This window comes from Lemur catta, chromosome 2 (genome assembly GCF_020740605.2).
Source record: "Lemur catta isolate mLemCat1 chromosome 2, mLemCat1.pri, whole genome shotgun sequence".
Classification (NCBI taxonomy): domain Eukaryota; kingdom Metazoa; phylum Chordata; class Mammalia; order Primates; family Lemuridae; genus Lemur; species Lemur catta.
The window spans coordinates 131,435,980-131,442,685 of NC_059129.1; positions in this window are offsets into that span (position 1 = coordinate 131,435,980).

Consider the following 6,706-nt stretch of genomic DNA (forward strand, 5'->3'; position numbering starts at 1 on the left):
AGAATCTAGCCTCTTTAACACTTCTCACTTCATTCCAATCAAAAGGCACTTAATTAGTTTGCTTCTAGGATATATTGCTGCAATAACAGGGTCTAATACAAACAGTATAAAATGATAGTCTAAGGCTACCTGGGTTCCAAAAAGGATTTTGAACCTGAATTATGGTCAATGCCTAAAGGACATTCTGGACAAAGTCTGTGACTCCATTCAACACTTACTTCTAAGATTGCCATCTGTATATAATGCCTTAAAAGACCCATTTTGCCATGTTTGGTGGTAATGAGGCTTTTGACAAAAGTAAAAGTTTGATAGTCCATTTTTCCAAGGTGGTTTTAGCAGAGGCTATTTATTCTCAACCAATATGAGGGTCTCTGGAAGGAAAGTGGCTTATCTACTTTTCTTACCCTGCCTCCAAATACCTGGCACATCAGGCCCTGAGGACTCCTTCTTGCTGGCAGGGTCATGCCCCAGGTCACCGAGCTACTCAGGAGCTGCCACAACCCTCAAAACGTGAGAACGAGACATAGGAGACTTCTTCACACTCTGATACTGGTGACGTGCTCCAATCCTACACCACATGGTCACTTTGGGGGCCTGTGGCTTAAATGTCTTAAACTCCAACCCTCTTCCTCCAGATTTAGAAAATTATACATCCTTCTGTGTGTTTCTCGGGATGGTTCAGTGATGCAGAAACCAAGAGAAGAAGTATTTTCAGAGGATTGAGTGATTGACTCCCTCCTGCAGAGAGAATAGAGAGGAGCCTTTTGGATTGGACAATGTGGAAGTTGCCGGTAACCTTTCAAGAGTGGACAGAAAAGATGTTCGATGGGGAGGGGCTCAGGGGAGATGAGGAAGTGGAGACTAGATTAATAACTTTGCAAATTCTGCTGTAAAGAATAATGAAAAATAGTGATGTGCCCAGAGCAGGTCATAGAGTCAAGGAAGTATTTTTAAGAAGGGAAACATTAGAGAAATTTGTATGCAGATGACAATAATTTCGTTGAGATAGGGAAACATACAAGAAAGAGAAAGGGAAACTGCAGGAGCAAAGTCATGTAGACCACCGCGGCCAGGACCTCCATCACTCGGGTGGAGAGGCTGGTGGAGTTCAGGGCATGAGCTTCTCCCACTGAAGTAGAAGGGGAGGCAGGTAGGTTGGTAATTTAGGGCAGATGGGGTGGTTCTCAGCTAATTGTATCTATTTTTGTAAGGAATTAAGGGAAGCAAGGAGAGCACCTACCCTATTTCTGAGCCTTAGTGCTTGAGGCTTATAATAAAACACAGATTCTACTTAAGATGAGTGCAGTGAAACAATAGTATGAACTGGAAAGATTAAAATTGCTATATGATGTGATTACTACTTTTGAAAGTAACTCCTTTCCACATGCTAATGATTAAGGAAACAAATAAATGAATGAAATGAGTTAAAAATAGGGAGATAATTAGGGTTAGAGGTTTAATATTTTAGGAAGGAAGGTCAATTTTGCAGAGAACAGAGAAAGACTTCAAGAGGGTACAGTCAACCCACTCCAGAAATTCGGGGGAGCCATATGAAGGAAAGTACAAAAATGTTACTGAAAGTGACTAAAAGAAAAAGTGAGACAGACATACACACACTCTATCCCTGAAGTAGAAGACTGATTTAAGGCTATTGTGTTCAAAATGTTATATTTTAAAAAGAACTCTAAACAAAATGTGCACTGGGAAGACTAGGCTTGGTTAAAAAATTTTATTTGGAAAGGAAGACAGATTCTAAGCAGATTAAAAGATTATGCAAATTAAGTCAGTGTTGTATTGGCCTAAGAACAGATAAGCTAATGAACATAACAGAAAACAAAGTAGAGAAATAGACTCCAAAAGTTGAGAATGTTGACATCCCAAACTAGTGCAGAAAGAGAGATTATTCCATAGATGAGCTAAGAAACTGACTGGTTATTTTTTTATTTATATTCTCACTTAACAATATACTGTAACCAAATTTAAGATGAATTAAAAACTTAAGCATTAAAAAAATGTATAAAAGCTACAAGACATTTCTTTACCTAGTTAGCTCATCTTCAATTGGGGAAATGACTTCCTAATCTTAAAACAAAGAGAACAAATGATTTGACTACATAAATGTTAAATTTTCCATTTTAAAAAAATTACATGTAAAATTAAAAGGCACACTGAGGTACTATATCATACATAAATAAACCACTCAGAAAATATTACTCCCAGGAGGAAAATAGATATAGTTTACTAAGAAAAAACACAAATCATTACTAAATAATATTAAAATGTAACTTTTCTAATGATCAAAGAGATGAAAATATAAACAACACTGATATGCTAATTTTGTCAAAATATGAAAAAGTTACTTATATTGCTCAGAACTAGGTAAGACATATGCACCTTTGGCAGACGGGAAATTTGGTAGAATCATCATGGACAGTAATTTTAGCAATATGTATCAACCATTTTCACAATGTAATGTCATTTTCAGGAAATTAATCTAAGAAAATAATCAGAAATATGAACAAAGAGGAATGTACAAAGATGTTCATTGTATGTCTATTTATACTGGTGGAAAAAAAATTTATATGTACATATAAAACTGGGAAGAAAATGTACCAAAATGTTAATAGCATTATCCATGGTTGTTAAGATTATAAATAAGTACTATTTTCTTCTTGGTCATCTATTTTCTAGATTTTCAATGTAAGTATGTATTTCTCTTAACATAAGTTTAAGAAAAGTATTTTCTTTTTAAGCAGGTGAATGTGTCAAAAGCTCCATTGAATATGTGGAGATCTTCTTCCTAATGACAGTCATCCCCTAAATATATTATAATTTGATTAGGAAAAAGAGAATTTTTATTTATGGATGAAAGCACAGTGTAGCCAGAAAAGGCATATGTCTATAATAATTTTGATTTTCTATATTCACCATTTTAAGACAAGAACATTTATTCCAAAACTTAGTTTATCATGTTGAATATTAAAAAAATAAAATTTACTAGAGCTTCAAGCATTACACATGAATACACAACTCAATCAACTGATTCACGCACATTTACAAAAATTGCATTAGGTGTATGAATCATGATAAAATAAAGTGCCTTGTGGTAAGCTGAGTGTGTGAACCAAATGTTTAAGAAATGCTTCTTTTAATATCTTAAGTGTAGTAATTCTGACATCTTGCAGGTTGTCCAGCTGAAAACTCAGAATTAGAATCCAGTCAAGTTGATGATAAAGTAGATGCCTAGAATACAAATGTGTAATTTATCCTTGTATATAATTCATTTATGATAAACGCTGCTTTGAAAAATTTGAAATAAGCCCAGTTCCTCTTTCATATATATCTCATAAACTCATTTCTATTATTAATGGTCTTGCAAATACAATGGTTTTATATTTAATTTAATTTTCATTAGCATCTTCTAGAACTGTTTTTCCCCTGAAATATTAAAGAAGAAAGATGTTATATTGGTTATATAACTTACTACAACAGCAGGATCTGCTACTTTATTTTTTTATAAGATTTTTTTTCTTGTATTCAAAAAAGTTCACAAGACATACAATTCACAAGTGAAATATTTTCCACATCATCAAAGGACTGGCTTCATTTATGAATTCTTGTTATGTTCAAATTTGTAACGTGTCCGTTATTTTTCTGAGCTTTGACCTCTAGTGTGATAGCACAAAATCAGGCAAAAATCTTTATAATGTAAAAAATACATTCTGAAATATTTTATGAGACTACTATAAAGAAACAACACAGTAGATTGTACCATTAGTAAGACTGTTTAACAGGCTGGGTGTGGTGGCTCACACCTGTAATCCTAGCACTCTGGGAGGCCGAGGCGGGTGGATCGTTTGAGCTCAGGAGTTTGAGACCAGCCTGAGCAAGAGCGAGACCCCGTCTCTACTAAAAATAGAAAGAAATTATCCGGACAACTAAAAATATATAGAAAAAATTAGCCGGGCATGGTGACGCATGCCTGTAGTCCCAGCTACTTGGGAGGCTGAGGCAGGAGGATTGCTTGAGCCCAGGAGTTTGAGGTTGCTGTGAGCTAGGCTGATGCCACAGCACTCTGGCCCGGGCAACAGAGTGAGACTCCCCCCCCCACCCAAAAAAAAGACTGTTTAATAACCAACTACCTAGAGAGCATCATCTAACTTTATACTCCTTCAAATGCCTTTAATAAGAACAGCAATCGTTTTTTGAGTGTTCGGGAAATTCTTCAGCTCAGTAGAACTCTCTCTTCACAGTGGGACCACAGAAATGCTGACAGAACGTGGAGAGAACATTTATCTCCACTGCTACTGTCTTTGTTTCTGTGATGTCTGTAGTTTTTGCTTTATTTTGACATTTCTTTTAATTTTGACACTGACCATTGGTTTCCTTTTTGCATCTCAACCTCTTCCCTTTAGTGAAAATTATCATGAAGGTCTACTTTATGCAAGGTTTTATGCCATTTCTTTACACAGATGCCCCTGGACTGCTTTTAGAAATCAGTTTATTTCAGACGCTTTAGTAAGTTTTGATTAAGGATCAATTAGTATGTTAACCTAATGCAGTGAAAACAGCATACAATTTAGAGCGGTAGGATGTGGGGTTGGTAATCCTTTGTCATTGAATAGTTAGGTGGCTATAAATGACTCACAGCCTCTGTGAGTACTAAGGTCCCACATCTTTAAAGGGATAAAAATGCTTATTTCAAGGCTTATAGTGAATGAGGCTTCCAAAAGATAAAGTTCTCAAAAGTGCTTTGTACAGTGAAATACTAATACTGTTATTATTTTAAGATTGAATGTTTCTTTGTCTTCCCTTCCTTCTAGTGTCTCTGAGGCTTTCCACATCTATAATTGAATCTGCTATTTTGTCTTTGTTAACATTCTAAGTTTATGCTAAAACCTAAATGCAACCATGCTCTGGAGCCCACACATTAGTACTTTATTCTTTTCCAGTTTATCTGAACGGTACAGGTACAGTTCTAGGCAGAGGAGTGTGCAGTGGGGTACACTAAACTCTGAACAACGAAGTGACAGAGATAAATTAGAAAAGTGTTACAAAGAGCTAGTAAAAATGAGACCAATTTTCATTTTACTGCAAAGTTCTTTGAAGTTGCTATAATCATTCTGCCATAAATCTGTAAACACAATAGGCACCAGATGTGCCAAAATAAAATAGTCTAGAAGAATAGAGGAGGAGAGCCAGATAACTTAAATAGAGGGCTTTAAAAATACTAATAAATAAGTGTCTTTGAATTCTACTTTGTATGGGTTTCCAAATAATTGGAGTAACATGGCTCATTACACGCTTAATGAAAGTGTTTTCTTTACCAAGAATTATAGAAAATGTGCAAACTCTTTAACATAAGCTTGCTAGGTCTAGAAGTGCCTTGTGGATTTCTCCACCAAATGTCTTTACTGATCTATTTAAGAACATCTACCATTGTTTATCATTTCTTCACTCCAAAAATATTCATTAAACACCTACTATGTGCCAGTTCTGGGCCACAAGTAAAGACATGGGAACGTTGGTGGAGCTGTAGGTGTGGTGGCATCTTTCGGGGCTTTATATTAACAGATGGCTGTGAGGTCATTGACTTCCACTCTGAGAGAAGGGTTGGAGGAAGGGCAGTGGGCATGCAATTCAGAAATGCCTGTATTTATAAGGTGGGAAGAGGAAGAGGAATCCACAAAGCAAACCAAGCCTAGATTCAGAGTTGTAGGAGATCTGGGGCTCTGCTGGACTTCCCAAAGCAGAAAGAGGGACCACGAAGTTGTCTCTTCTCCTGTGGCAGCAAGGCAAGGATGTCTGCTTTCACCAGTATGTTCAGTCTTGTACTGGATGTCCTACCCAAAGCAATAATACCATTAAACAAAAACAAAACAACAACAACAACAAAAAGACACAAACATTGCAAAAGAAAAAGTAGAGCTTTGTTTATTATCAGGTAACACGATCATCTATGTAAAACTTCTAGGAAACCTACCAAAAAAAATCCCTACTTCAACTAACAAATGAGGTTAGCAAGGTCATAGGATACGAGGTCAATGTGAAAAAAATCAATTGTATTTCTTTATAATGGCACTGAATTATTACAAGTTAAAATTTTTTTTAAAAAACATTTAAAATAGCTGGACAAATATGAAATACTTAGGGATAAGCTTTTACAAAAGTTTGTGAGAACTGTACATTGAAGACTACAAAGACATTGATAATGAAGATGAAAGAAAATCTAAATAAATTGAAAAGTATGTCCTGCTCATTCATGGACTGAAAGACGCAATATGTTAAAATGTCAGTGTTCCCTAATTTGAGCTGTAGATTCAATGTAATCTGTCAGACATCATCATCATTTTATTATTTGTAGAGACTGACAAGCTCATTCTAACATTTACATGGAATTGCAAAGGATCTAGAATAGCTATAATAACTTAGAAGAAGAAGAAATAGGAAGTCTATCTGATTTCTAGACTTTCCATAAAATAACAATAATCTAAACTATTTAGTAATGGCCTAGATATAGACATATAGATTAATGGAATAGAATAGAAAGTTCAGAAATTGACTCACACATATATGGCCAATTGATTCTCCACAAAACATTGTGGTAATTCAATATGGAAAGGATAATCTGTTCAATAAATGGTATTGGAAAAATTGGATATCCATATATTTAAAGGAAAAAAAACAACAACTTTTGTGTAAGTCC